Genomic DNA, 14,432 nt, shown 5'->3' with positions numbered 1-14,432 from the left:
TACTAGCCGTAGCTGAGGCCATCAAGAATAGAGTCTTCATCAGATTCCTGAGCAAGGGTGATTCTAAAGGTTCAAACGGCAGTCCTGACAGCCATTTAAGGACAATGTCCAAGTTCCAAGTGACTTCGGAATGTTTTCCTTGCTTAGTAGTATTAAAAAACTTTATTAAGTTGCCAATGTCTTGATTCGAAGACAGGTCCACTCCTCTACGTTTGAATATGGGATTCAACATCGCCCTATAACCCTTGATGTTGCTAACCCCTTCGAGGTTCTAAGAAATAACAGAAAATCTGCGATCTGGGCTACAGATGTCTGAGAAGAGGAGATACTCTGCTCTCGGCAACACTTCCGAAAGACTGTCCATTTGGCTTGGTAGACTGCAGCAGCAGATCGTTGCCTACACTTAGCAATAGCCTCTGCAGCCTTCCTTGAAAATCCTTTCACTCTGACAAGCTCCCTGAGAGTCTGAAGCCTGTCAGAGCAAGAGTGGATAACCCTAGATGGAATCTGTGAAAATGCAGCTGTTTGAGAAGATTTCTCTTCTGAGGAAGTATGGCAACCACTCCTTGTGCGGCCAAAAGGGAGCGACTAGAGTCATCAACACTTTGCTGTGAGTGCTGAACTTCTTCAATATCTCCATCACCATGCTGAAGGGAGAGAAGGCGTATACGTTGAGATCAGACCAATCCTGCAGCATGGCATCTGTCGCCTATGCCTGAGGATCCGGACCAGGAGAACAATACAGAGGAAGACAATGGTTCCTCAATGTCGCAAACAGGTCCATTGACGGCTTCCCCCACAGCTTCCACAGGTTGGTGTACACCTGTGGATTGAGTGTCCACTCCATCGGTAGAACCTGTTAGCCATGACTCAATTCGTCCGCCAGAACATGATATTTTAATAATAAAATAAGGTTTGTTCATACTTACCTGGCAGATATATATATAGCTGTATTTCTCCGAAATCCGACAGAATTTCAAAATTTCATGACACACGCAGTGTGGCCAGGTGGTTAGTACTCATTCCCGCCGCTGGGAGGCGGGAATCGGGAACCATTCCCATTTTCTATTCAGATTTTCTAGTGCCACTGTCTCAAGAGGGGAGGAGGGGAGGGCACTAAAGTATATATATCTGCCAGGTAAGTATGAACAAACCTTATTTTATTATTAAAATATCATTTTGTTCATGACACTTACCTGCCAGATATATATATAGCTGAATCCCACCATTGGAGGTGGGAAGAGACAGAATAGGATTTAGGAAACAAATAAATGTAGGCGATTGACGCCTTGGTTCCTTACCTGTTAGCATAGCTGACTTCGAGGTTATCTGTCACCCAAGCCTGCTTCTGCTTATCCAGAGTCTCCAGCAAGGTAGGGACCTATAAAGCTGGAGAGATCCAGATGACCTGTCCACGGGGGCGTGACCACAATAGGACTAGATCATGCGACCATACAGAGAGGGAGAAGGAGCAATGACCAACCACCTGACCACCCTATCTAAGGTAATAAACCTAGCATAGGCTAAAATTGGGACGTCCATCTCAATGGCCACCCAACAACCAAAAATAAACAACAACAAGATTAAAAATACAACCTAACCCCTAAAGGATAGGATGAGTATTGCCTTCTTCTCCCAACATTGTGTCTGCGTGAAACGTACGGTCCCAGCGAAGAGCAGTCCTCAAATGTCGTCTTCACATCCCGCAAGTAATGCGAAGCTTAACACTGAATTACTTCTCCAGAAGGTAGCACCAAGAATATCATTCAGAGACATATTCTTTTGAAAGCCACCAGGTCGCGATAGCTCTAACTTCATGAGCTTTTACTTTCAGAAGTCTCATGTCACCTTCTAGGCAGGAGGAATGAGCCTCTCGAATAGTACTTCTTAAAAAGAATGCTAAGGCATTCTTGGACATGGGAAGATCAGGTCTCTTCACCGAACACCACAGATTGTCCGATGAGCCTCTAGTCTCCTTGGTCTTGGCTAAGTAGAACTTGAGAGCCCTGACAGGACACAGGACTCTTTCTGACTCTTGCCCAAGTATCTCCGTCAAACCTTTGATCTCAAAAGATTTGGGCCAAGGGTTTGAAGGATTTTCGTTCTTGGCTAAGAACAAAGGATTTAGGGAGCATACATCATTAGGACCCCTAAAGCCAATATGTTTGCTAATTGCTTGCACTTCACTAATCCTCTTAGCTGTCGCCAGAGCCGTTAGGAAGACAGCTTTCCTCGTCACGTTCTTGAGGGAAGCCGAAGACAGAGGTTCAAAAGTACTAGACATAAGAAACTTCAGGACAACATCCAGATTCCAAGAAGGTGTCCTGAGTTGAGGAATTTTGACAGTCTCGAAGGATCTCAGTAGATCGTGAAGATCCTTGTTGTCGCACAAGTTCAGGCCTCTGTGCCTAAAAACTGCCGATAACATACTTCTGTAACCTTTAATAGTCGAGACTGCCAGTTTGTTCTTATGCCAAAGATAAAAAGGAAGTCCGCTATTTGTGGTACAGAGGTCGTGGTCGAGGAAATTCCTTTACTCCTGCACCATCTCCTAAAAACAGACCACTTGTACTGGTAGACCGCATTTGAAGAAGGTCTCCTGGCATTGGCGATGGCCTTTGCCACAGCTCTCGAAAAGCCTCTTGCTCTGGCCAACTTTGAGATAGTCTGAACGCAGTCAGACTCAGAGCGGAGAGGTTTTGTGGAACCTTTTGAAATGCGGCTGCTTGAGAAGGTCCACCCTCAATGGAAGCGTTCTTGGAAAGTCCACTAGGAAGGACAGGGTCTCTGGGAACCAATCCGCTGCTGGCCAGAAGGGGCTATTAAAGTCATCCTTGTTCCTTCTGACGTTGCAAACTTCCTTATCACTTCTCCCAGGATCTTGAAGGGAGGGAAAGCGTAAAGGTCGAGGCCTTTCCAGTCCCAGAGGAGGCGTCTATGGCTAACGCTCCTGGGTCTAGGACAGGAGAGCAATAAAGGGGGAGTCTTGCCGTCCTGGACGTGGCAAAGAGGTCCACTAGAGGACGTCCCCATATTCTCCACAACTCTAAACATACCTCCTTGTGAAGAGTCCACTCGGTCGGTAGCAGCTGATTTTGCCGACTGAGAAGGTCTGCTCGGATATTCTCCACTCCCGCAATGAACCTCGTGAGAATAGTGACCCTTCGAGCATGAGTCCAGAGCAGGATCTCCTCGCTAGGATGAACAGGAACGAGATCGAGTACCCCCTGTTTCTTGAGGTATGCTAGAGCTGTGGTATTGTCCGAATTGACTTGGACAATTCTGCCTGCAACTTGGGCTTCGAAGAATTGAAGAGCCAGAAAGATAGCACCCAATTCCTTGAGATTTATGTGCCAGGACACCTGTTCCCCTCTCCAGGTGCCTGACACTTCCTCCCCTCCTAGTGTTGCTCCCCATCCTTCCCTGGACGCGTCGGAAAACAACACTAGGTCGGGGCTCTGAAGACGAAGAGAAACCCCTTCTGCAAGCTTTAAGGGGTCGAACCACCACTTCAGATGATCCTTGATAAAAGGAGATATCGTCAAAATCTCTTCCAGATTCTCCTTTTCCCTCCAATTCTCCGCCAAGAAAAACTGGAGTGGTCTGAGATGGAGCCTCCCCAGGGAAACAAACTTCTCCAGCGAGGAAATGGTCCCCAGCAAACTCATCCATTCCCTCACCGAGCATGTTTCTTTCCCTAGAAAGGACGAAACTTTCCTTAAGCAAAGCAGTTGCCGTTCTCGGGATGGAAAAGCTCGAAAAGCCACTGAATCCATCTGAATCCCCAGATAGACGATGGACTGCGTCGGGATCAGATGGGACTTTTCTTGGTTCACAAGAAGTCCCAGGGACTTCGTCAAATTCAGCGTCAAAGTCAGGTCCTCCAGACACTTCTCCCGAGAAGAGGCTCGTATGAGCCAATCGTCTAGGTAGAACGACACACGAACACCCGCCAGGTGAAGCCACCTCGCAACGTTTTTCATGATCACCGTGAAGATCATGGGAGCGGTGCACAAACCGAATCAGAGAGCTCTGAACTGGAAGACTCGTCCCCCCAGCACAAATCTCAGGTACTTCCTTGATTGAGGATGAATGGGAACATGGAAGTACGCATCCTGTAAGTCCAGAGAGACCATCCAGTCCCCTGGTCTTAAAGCCCCTAGAACCGACTGGGGCGTTTCCATATTGAATCTTTCCTTTGAAATAAAGCGATTTAAGACGCTTACATCTAAGACCGGTCTCCACTCTCCCGACTGTTTCGGGACTAAGAAAAGCCTGTTGTAGAACCCGGAGAATCCAACTTCAGAACTTGTTCCACGGCTCTCTTCTCTAACAACTGCTCCAGGAGGTCCAAAAGAATCTGTTGCTTCTCTTGGTGGTAAGACGGCGACAGATCCCTGGGCGACGTGCAAAGGGGTGGAAACATGAGAAAGGGATCTTGTAACCCTTCTCTATAACAGTTAGTGACCATCGTCCGCCCCTTTCGTTCTCCAGGCTCCTGCAAAATAAAGAAGCCTGGCTCCTACAGGTGTCTGGAGGTGAAAGGAGTCACTTTTTCCCCTAGGTTTAGAGGGGGCGCTCCTCTGGTGAAACCTCTTCCTCGCGGAGACGATCTAGAGGAAGAAGTTCCTCCCTGAAAGGGCTTCTTCTTCCTGGAGGACAAAACTGAAGCAGAAGAAGAAGAAGGAGCTGGAGGACGTCTAGAAGAATGAGCCAACAGATCTTGCGTGGCCTTTTCCTTAAGACTTGGGCGGAAATGTCCCGAATCAAAGACTGGGGAACAGATGGTTAGACAAAGGGGCGAACAATAACTCTGCCCTTTGCGAAGGAGAGACAGACTTAGCTGTGAAGTCGCAAAACAAGGCCCTCTTCTTTAAGAGGCCCGTACCAAAAGTGAGACGCCAGTTCTTCAGAACCATCCCTAACTGCCTTGTCCATACAGTTAAGGACGCTAGAGAGCTCCCCAGGGTAATTGAATCCGAGCTTGAAGCTTAAGATCTAAGGCTCCCAAGCACCAGTCCAAAAATTAAACACCTCCATGGTGCGGAAGAGACCTTTGAGATGATGGTCTGTCTCTGACAAGGTCCAAGAAACCTTGGCAGTAGGCAGATGAGACCTTCTGGAAGCGTCGACAAGACTGGTGAAATCCCCTTGAGAAGAGGAAGGAACTCTAGGGCTGAGATCTTCTCCGTCTCATACCACATACCAGCCTTGCCTGAAAGCTTAGACGGAGGCACAGCGAAAGAGGTCTTGCCATGGGACTTGGTTCCTCCATCCACACGTTGACTTTCTTGAAAGCCACTCTTGGTCGCCAACGAAGAAGTCATCTTCAAAACCCCGCGCGCTCTCCTAGCTTTGGAAGAAGCTAACTGAGAAGGAGGAGAGAGAGGAGCCGAAGGTTTAAACTTGTCCCCGAACAAGTCTTTAAGCAAGCCAGTCAAAACTTGATAATCGGAAGAAGAGGAAGCAGACGAGGGCTCGACGTCAGCAGGCTCCGAATCGCCAGAAACCTCTCCCGCCACAGCCGGAGAAGCAACCGAGTCACCCAACACTTTAGGGGAACGAAGGCCTTGAGGTCCGATACGAAGAAGAGATCTTCTTTTCTCAGACGAAAGAGAATGCTCCGTAACGTCCTGAAGAGCAACCGAAGGGACGTCCTGAGGAGCGTCCTGAGCGTCCTGAAGAGCGTCGACACTGGCGTCACGCCCAAAAAAAAGAGCGTCTTGTCGAGCGTCCTCTTGTCGAGCGCCCTGAGCGGCTACCAGCGTCTCGGGAAGAAGCTCGCGAAGCATCATGTTGACGAGCGTCACGACGAGGAACAAGAGAGCTAACAGGGCGACAAGGCGACGACACAGGCGAAGGAGACGACGAAAGCGGAGCAGGAGAAGGAGACTTCCTTGATCTTTTGACAGGCAAAGTCAAGTCCTTGCGACGACGAGGAGCAGAGTCCTTCTCTGCAATAAGAGAAGACAACTGCCGCTGCATCTCCAACAAAATCTTCTTAGATGGAGAAGAATCATGTCTGGGAGGAGAGACAATCCTATGGGAAGACGATGGGCGAGGGGACGCCTTCTTCTTCCTCACAGGAGCAAGAAAGGTTCTCTCCTTAGAGCGACTGGGACGCTCCGAAACATCCTCATCAGACGAAATCCTAGTCCTCTTCTGCGGTGGAAAAGCTTCAAAATAACTAGCCGACGAAGAAGACTGACGAGAAGCGTCCTCTTGAACACAGTTCCTCTTGAGAGGACGAGAGTCCTTACGAGAATTCCACCCCTTGCGAGGGGAGGACGCCTCGGAGGACGAAAAGCAGTCCTTGAGAATGCGCGCCGAAGCACGATCTCTGGCAGCCTGGGAAGCGACAACAGGACCTGCGAAGGGACGTCAGATCGGTGGGAAGCCCCGTAACCTTCTTGCGGCTTTCGACATGCCTTCTCCTGAGTCCTGGGAGTCTGACAGCGGTCCAGGCCTAGAAGCATTATGGGGCCGATCTGACGCCCCTCCACAACACTGGGGAGCACTACACTTCACAGCACTTTGGAGAGATGTCACTTTGTTCTCGAGCGCACGGATAGAACTCATGATCTGCGCCAGGGCCGAACCCTCCACAGACACAACATCAGGGCCCGAAGGCAAAACCACAGGGACAGGTGCAACATCAACTACATTAGGATTATCAGGAGAGGAAATAACCTGACTCTTGCACACACTCCTGGAGGAAGACCTCCTAACCCTGTCACGCTCCAACTTGCGAACATACGAATCATAAGACTTCCAGCTCGCATCCGATAAAGGTTCACACTCCTTACATCGATCATCTATAAGACAAACATGCCCCCTACACCTCAAACAAACCGAGTGAGGGTCTACCGAAGCTTTCGGTAGCCTCACCTTACAATCACTCATGCAACATACACGGAAACTAGCAGAACTAGAACCAGACATATTTAAAGAGAGGTCATAAGCAAAATCCACAACAGTCCAGAAAAAGCGTGTGCCAATCCACAATCCAAGAATCAAAAACCAAAAGTCAAGAGAATACTTAAGTGGGAATAAGCAAGTTAACGAAATCCAGAGGCGGAGGTACTGTAACAGATGTTAACAGTACCGGCGACAGAGAAAATCTGAATAGAAAATGGGAATGGTTCCCGATTCCCGCCTCCCAGCGGCGGGAATGAGTACTAACCACCTGGCCACACTGCGTGTGCTGCGAGTTTTGAAATTCTGTCGGATTTCGGAGAAATACAGCTATATATATATCTGGCAGGTAAGTGTCATGAACAAAGTTCGTTTTCCCCTGGATGAAGCGGGTCACAACTTGGGTCCTGTTGTTTAGTGCTCACAAAAGAAAAGCCTTGGTCACTTTGTAGAGGGAAAAAGAATGAGTCCCTTCTTGGTTCTTGATGTAGGCCAGGGTGGTCATGCTGTCCAAATGGACAGCCACTTCCCTGCTGAAAGTCTGCGCTGCAAAATACTGAAGTGCTAGATGAATTGCCTTCAATTCCTTCATGTTGATGTGAAGGTTCCTTTCGGTTGGAGACCTTGTTACTGAAACCTCCATGCCGCTGAGAAGAGGCCCCCAACCCAGATCTGAAGCGTCTGAGTACAATGTTAGGTCGAGGCTCATTGCAGACAGTGACTTCCTGTCGCAAACCTGTCCTTCACCAGCCACCAACAAAGGTCCTCTTTGATTTCAGGGGTGATGTTGAAGACGAACGAGTCCGGGAAAACTTCCTGCACCAGTTGTCCTTGAGGTAAAACTGCAAGACTCTTGTGTGCAACCTGCCCAACAGAACAAGCTTCTTGATGGAAGAGAGGGTTCCCAGAAGACTCATCCATGCGTTGGCTGAGCAGGAAGGGAGAGATATTGAGTCTTGGACTTTTCTGAGACAATTCTGAATCCTTTGTTGGACGGAAAAGCCCGAAAACTCAGAGAATCTATCACTATCTCCAAATATAGAATAGACTGAGTTGGGACTAGCTGAGACTTCTTGAAATTTATTAATAGTCCTAGTTCGAGCAAGTGGAAGTGTCTCCTGAAGGTCCTCCGTGCACTGAGATTTCGAGGGGGAACATAGTAGCCAGTCATCGAGGTACAGAGAGACGTTTATCCCCATTAGATGTAACCATTTTGCCAGGGGAGTGAGAACTCAGGTATAAAACTTGAAGAGCCATGGAGAGGCTGAAGCACAGTGCCCGAAACTGGAAGACTGTCCTGGAGCATGAACCTCAGATACTTCCCGGAATCCAGGTGAAATGGAACATGGAAGTACACATCCTGCATGTTGATCGTGACCATCCAGTCTCCCTGGTGGATGGCTGACAAGACCAACTGGCTCGTTTCCATTCTGAACTTTGTTGTCTGAACGAAGAAGTTCAGCACACTGACGTCCAGGACAGGTCTCCATCCTCCCACTGACTTGGGAATGACGAAGAGGCGGTTGTAGAACCCCTGTGTGTCTATATCCTCGACCACTTCCACGGCTTTCTTCTCGAGTAGAGCTGAAAATTCCCGAGACAGGGCCAAAAACCTCTCTGAGCCTACTGAGTAGGCCGTTAAGCTGATGGGAGAGGTTACTAAGGGAGGTTTCTCCCTGAAAGGGGATCGCACAGCCCTCTTTTAAGACCTTTGGTACCCATGGCTCTACATTCCTGTTCTTCCACCTGGTCCAAAAATGAGGGAGTCTTGCTCCCACTGGAACACAGAGGACAGATAACTCACTTTCAAGGGACTGACTTAGTGATAGGTTTCTTGACGGGTCTGGTCGTTCGGAGGTTGGATCTAGGACAGAACTGGAATCGACCTCAATTACTTCGAAAGGGCTATTGTGGCAACGGAGAAGATGTCCTAGCAGATGTGGCAGTTGAAGTAGCTCGTGCAGGGAACCTAGTCCTCTTGGTGGACTGCGCGAGAAGGTCCTGTGTAGATTTCTTCTGAAGTTCGGCTGTTACTCGTTCCAGGGTCTCTTGCGGGAATAAACTAGTCTTGTCTAAAGAGGCAAAAAGAAGAGAGGAATGCTGAGAGGATGTGATTCCCTTCACAGTAATTGAGCACAACAAGTCTCGTTTCTTCAGAACTCGTGGTAAAGATGGTCGCCAACTCTTGCACGCTGTCTCTCACTGCTCTATCAGCACAAGCCAGGACCCCCAACCAATCCGAAGCAAAGTTTTCCTGAAGAGTGGTGCAGTCTTCTATCTTCTTTGCTAGAGCTCCAGCTGTCCAATCAAGAAAGCTTAGGACCTCGAAGACTTTAAAAATGTCCTTAACAAGACGGTCCAGCTCTGATGCAGTAAAGAGAATTCTTGCTGAGGAGAAGGCAGAGCAACGAGAAGTCTCTATGAGACTGGAGAAGTACCCTTGAGAGGAGGCAGAGACTCCCTAGGAAGGCACTTCTCCAGTTGCATACAATAGATACTTCTGCCGTATCAAACGAGAGGGAGGCGTACAGAAAACAGCTTTCCTGACATACCTCTTTTCTAATAACCAGTCGTCGATATGGGCAAAGGCTTTCCTCAATGAGGAAGACAGAACCATACATGGTAATCTGGCAGTTCCTGCAGGTTGTCGCATCAAAAAGGCTGATCCTGGAGAAGAGGGGACAGCTGGAGAGAAGATAGCAGACCAGGAAATATCTGAGCAGAGCTGCATAATTCGACGTAGGCTGTTCTTCTTCCACTGGTTCCTCATTGGAGGAAATGGGTAACATTGGAGGGTCCGTGGGTTCTTGAACTACAGGAGCTGGTTTCTGAAGAAGGCTCAGAACTCTATCCAATTTGGGTTGAATCAGCGCCAATGATGGGCCTTCATGACAGAAGGAAACTCACCTGAAATATCAGGTACTGGAAGCCCTACCTGCGGGACAGCATGCTTACTGGAAAGAGGATGAACATAAATGGAAGTACACCCAGACGCTGGAAGCTCGGACACTGGACGCCCACTTACTGACGGAGAGGACACATAACATTTAGAAACCTCCACACTCTTAGCGGACACTGGGCGCCCGTACTATGGGTGCTCGGCTTCCAGGTACTCATATGATGGGTGCTCCGAGACTTGACGTCCATACACTGAATCTTCCATTTAGGAACATTTGGACACTGGGCGCCCATGAACTGGAAGCGTGGACACTGAATAATTATGCAATGGGTGCTCAGACATAGTGCGCTCATACGATGGGCGCTTGGACACTGTCCACTCAAACGGTGGGCACTCGGACACAGAATGATCCTCTACTGGGCGCTCATACACTACACTCAGACTCTGGGCGCTCAGACACTTTACGTCAACGTACGGGACCGGCATACATTCTTTTGGGGTCAGGATGCTCATTGGACATTGAATGGGCACGATAATCTTTAACAGGCGACTCCCAAAAGCTACATGACGGGAGTGGGCTACGTTCCCTCTCTAAAGCTCGTTTACAGGATGGGGCGAATCAACTTCCAACGAAGCGCCCGACCTTTTCAATGGCCTCGAAACCTTCGCAAAACATCCACTGCGCTTATTGGGCCCAAGAGAGTCTGAATCACTAGATGATATAATATGAACATCCAAACGGAAGCCTTTCCAATGGCGGCCCTCCGCAGTCTGGGATTGGCGGACAACAGGCTCGGATGAGGTGACGACTGCTTGTGGGCAAACCCCACCCACCTTCCTTGGACTGCCACTTTGCTTCCTCCCAGGTGAGCAAGGGGAGTTTAGCAGGAACCTTGGTCTAGGAGCATCGGTGGGACGAACAGCCACCCCCTCCACTGACACTGCACCAACACTATTAAATTTGTCCATCAGGACTTTCACAGAATTCCCTATCTGGGAAGCAGTATTAACTAACAAATTAAATTTCTGATCCACAAGTGGTTCTAAGCTGGCAATGGCACTGGGTTCAGAAGAATGAGAGCAATGTAACGGAGTACAGTAACAGGAAAAGTCGAAGGACTGGATATAGGGGAAAATGCTGTCACAGGTGTTGAAGGGATATCAATTCCTAGAGAATTAATTGAACTAGCGGAAGCCTTAGCTTTAGCCATAGCAGTAGCCTTCCTCAGTCGGTCATGCGCAATTTATCTAAGTGGGTCTGCAAAGTCTTCCACTTCCCCTTATCCCAGTCCTTACATTCATCACAATTAAGATCAGGCGAGCAAATTTGCTCCCTACAAGAACTACTGACAGTATGAGTGTCATACTTTGCTGAAGTGAGTCTAGTCTTGCAGCCTTTGCGACAATACCTAATGCTAGGACAAACTAGAATCTGACATAATTGGTCAAAAAGCCAAATTCAAAAAAGTCACAATCAATAAAGATAACTGAACATTAGCTAAGCTAAATAACAGCTGAACTCTACCAAAAAAACAGAGTACTTCACCAAATGAAGATATCTGACCATCCGGTGAAAAACAAACCAAGAGCTGCCACCGCCAATAACCGGCAGAAATGAATTGAGCTCTTTATGTCGTACCTATTCTTCCCCAAAAGTGGGCGGGGCAGTCTACCTAAACCCAAAACAAAAGAGCGACACCATGATTTCTGAATTTTGAGCTGCCGCACAAAGTAGAAACTATAACTATTTAATTATTTGGTAAATTACTTATATAAATGGCCATGGTTTGTATTCCTATACAAACAAGTGTGTGTTCTAGCGGTGTGCCTTACAGAAAAGAACAGGCTTATGCTGAGACAGATGCTACAGGGAAGCTAAGTATGAGTATTTCACTTTTTGATAAGTATGAGTATTTCACTTTTTGATAAGTATGAGTATTTCACTTCTTGATTTAGGCTAAGCAAGGCCATTAAAGGAAAAATTAGCCCAATCAGGACTCAGCAACCAAGCAGAGTCAGGTTAGGTTAAAAGAGCTGAGTTTAGGACTCATCCATGATTTTACAGCAATCTATGACAAAGCTGTACGTATTATTAGGTTAGGAGGAGAGCAACAAACCCCTTATAACATACGACACCACACCCTGAGTTACGCTAGTTTACGCAAAGCACGGTTAGGTTGTACCCTGTAATAGGCCTTATACACAACTTAGTCTTTTATGTTTTCTGATTGATACTGATTACATGCTTTGATGTGTACCATGTATGTTAATGACTATAAATTTCAACCATGTATTTTAATGTCTATAAATTTGAACAATGTATTTTAATGACTATAAGTTTGAACCAAGTATTTTAATAACTAAAAATTAACCTCATTAGTTTTCATCCCATACTAAAATCCATGGTTCCCCCTGGAGTTCCCCATACATATTTAGGTAGAATTACATAACAGCTCTGCATGGGGTATTATATACTTTGGAAATTGATTTTTCCTATAGTACTGGTTGCTTATCAAGAATTTACCATTATTTTTTCGCAGTCGACTGTAATTAACCTCAGAACTGATATGTTATTATATGCTTGGCATCCTGGAATGCTATCACACATGCACAGTATTATAGGGGAGCTTTTGGTAAAAAGTGGAGTTTCCTTCACCATTGGGTGGAGGCCCCCGCTAAGTAACATGGCCTGCTAGGTTAGGTTAGGTTAGCGTAGTTCCTTAGCCAATCCCTTCTCTGAACATATGGCTCCCTAATGACTTGTGAATGCACGGAACCATTCCATAACAACAACATGGCAGTTCAGTCTTTCTCCCAACATTTTTCCCGCCCAAAACCCTGTGTTATCAAAGGGCTCCCAACCATGCTGGGTAGGTATGAGGTTGATAACAATTAACCGACAATAAACAACACTACCTCCATCAGCAACACTAAAAGTATGGGAAAAATAAATGGTAATTCTCAGCCGTAGTTCCGTGGTGAGCTAGACTATGGCAATTGACGTTTTCCTATGTTATTTTACTTGCTTTACAAGAATTTAAAGTAATATTTTGTTGCCCGGCTATAACTAAACTGTAATTAACCTTTGAAGACTACACGACAGGGTAGATCTAAGCCGGCATTCAGGGACGAGCCCCCCACCACCTACATAGTTAATATGGCAAAATTGTAACCAGTAAACACCCCTAGGTACGTTAGATTGGTATTTTTGGGGTGTTTGCTGGTTACAATTTTGCTATTATTAGGGGATGGGGGGGGGGATGGGGTTACAGCCGACGACAAAAATTTTTAAATTTTATGTTTTACCTAAATAAATGGTATTATTTCACTTATGGCCAGGTTTTTCTGTTGTATTATGATGTGATTTGAATGATTTTGAGGATCAAATGAATACTTATCCTTCCCGGCAAATGATATACTGTATACAAAATTAATAAAATTACGACTTGTCAAACTGGTCAAATCTGTGTTCAGTAAATTACAGTTTTGCCGTATTAGCAGGGGCTGCAGTATTCTGACAAGTCGTAATTTTATTAATTTTGTATACAGTATATCATTTGCCGGGGAAGGATAAGTATTCATTTGCAATGGAAATAAACCTCAAAATCATTCAAATCACATTATTTTATGTTGAAAGCAATTAATGTCCATAGTGTAAAATAACATAGGAAATCGTCAACTGCCATAGCCTAGCTCACCGTGGAACTGCGGCTTAGAATTACCAAATACATTTCCAAGGTAATAGTCTGTGCGGAGCTGTTGTGTAGTTTTACTCGTTTTATATTGTGGGCTCTGGGAACGAAAAAACCGAGTTGTTTGCACCAACAACTGGCTAGCCTAATGGTCAGAAATACTTCGGCTACCGGTAAATTACAGGACAGGCTGGTTAGAAAAATAGATGGTACAAGTAACTGATGATAAACTAAAGCCATGCCAGTAACATACATTATGACAACTTCTTACGGAAAGTCTGCACAATGCTGAGGGTATAAGGCTTGGCCTGTTTAAATTAGCTTAGGGTAAGATCGGACGAAGATAGCGTCAGCCTTGGTCTGTTTGGCTATCACCATTTCATTTGAAGAATTACACATTTCAGCTACGCTTATCCAACCCTCACCTTAATGTATAAATACGCAGAACCTAAGGATACCTGAAGTCTCATATCGGCCGTATAACTATGACTAGGTCATTTCACACGAAACTGATAGGATGGCGAAGACTAAGTAGAGCTTGTCAGCGATCCATTGCACACCAGCATTTTGTAAACAAGCAGACTGGCAATCAGTTGTAGTCTATTGTGATCCTCACCTACTACGGGTGCATTGTCAACGTACTCTGTTAAACTCACCGCAATTAACCTTTCCAGTATACTTTAAATATTCCTTGAATTTTTTTAAAAATACCAGAAGAGCACATAGTTTCTAGAAAGACAATTCTTATATGATATCCTGTGAAAGCTTCTACCAGATACAGCACCAGCTATCAACAATAAGTGTAAGGAACGCATCTAGATTCACGGTGAACTTATGGAAATTGTCATTGTCAGAGGTTAATTCCTGCAATAACTGGATATATCTCAGAAATCATAAGGTAACTGCGTATTAATTAGCGCTCATTC

At 46.3% G+C, this 14,432-nt stretch overlaps 1 protein-coding gene across 13 annotated transcripts in view; it reads right to left on the bottom strand.

Annotated features, from left to right (window-relative positions):
* The window catches only part of LOC136853491 (alpha-1,6-mannosyl-glycoprotein 2-beta-N-acetylglucosaminyltransferase-like), a 166,611-nt gene extending 152,483 nt beyond the window's left edge, over nucleotides 1-14,128 (bottom strand). For 12 of the 13 annotated variants that reach the window (XM_067129125.1, XM_067129136.1, XM_067129154.1 and 9 more), the window contains exon 1: nucleotides 13,932-14,128. The gene's annotated coding sequence lies outside the window, so the exon portion shown is untranslated. The remainder of the gene's footprint in view (nucleotides 1-13,931) is intronic. The other variant, XM_067129145.1, reaches the window with a different exon arrangement.
* Nucleotides 14,129-14,432: the final 304 nt, after the last annotated feature.

Source organism: Macrobrachium rosenbergii, chromosome 3, assembly GCF_040412425.1.
Source record: "Macrobrachium rosenbergii isolate ZJJX-2024 chromosome 3, ASM4041242v1, whole genome shotgun sequence".
NCBI lineage: Eukaryota > Metazoa > Arthropoda > Malacostraca > Decapoda > Palaemonidae > Macrobrachium > Macrobrachium rosenbergii.
Note: the sequence above shows the minus strand (reverse complement) of the source record. Positions and strands in the feature narration are given on the sequence as shown.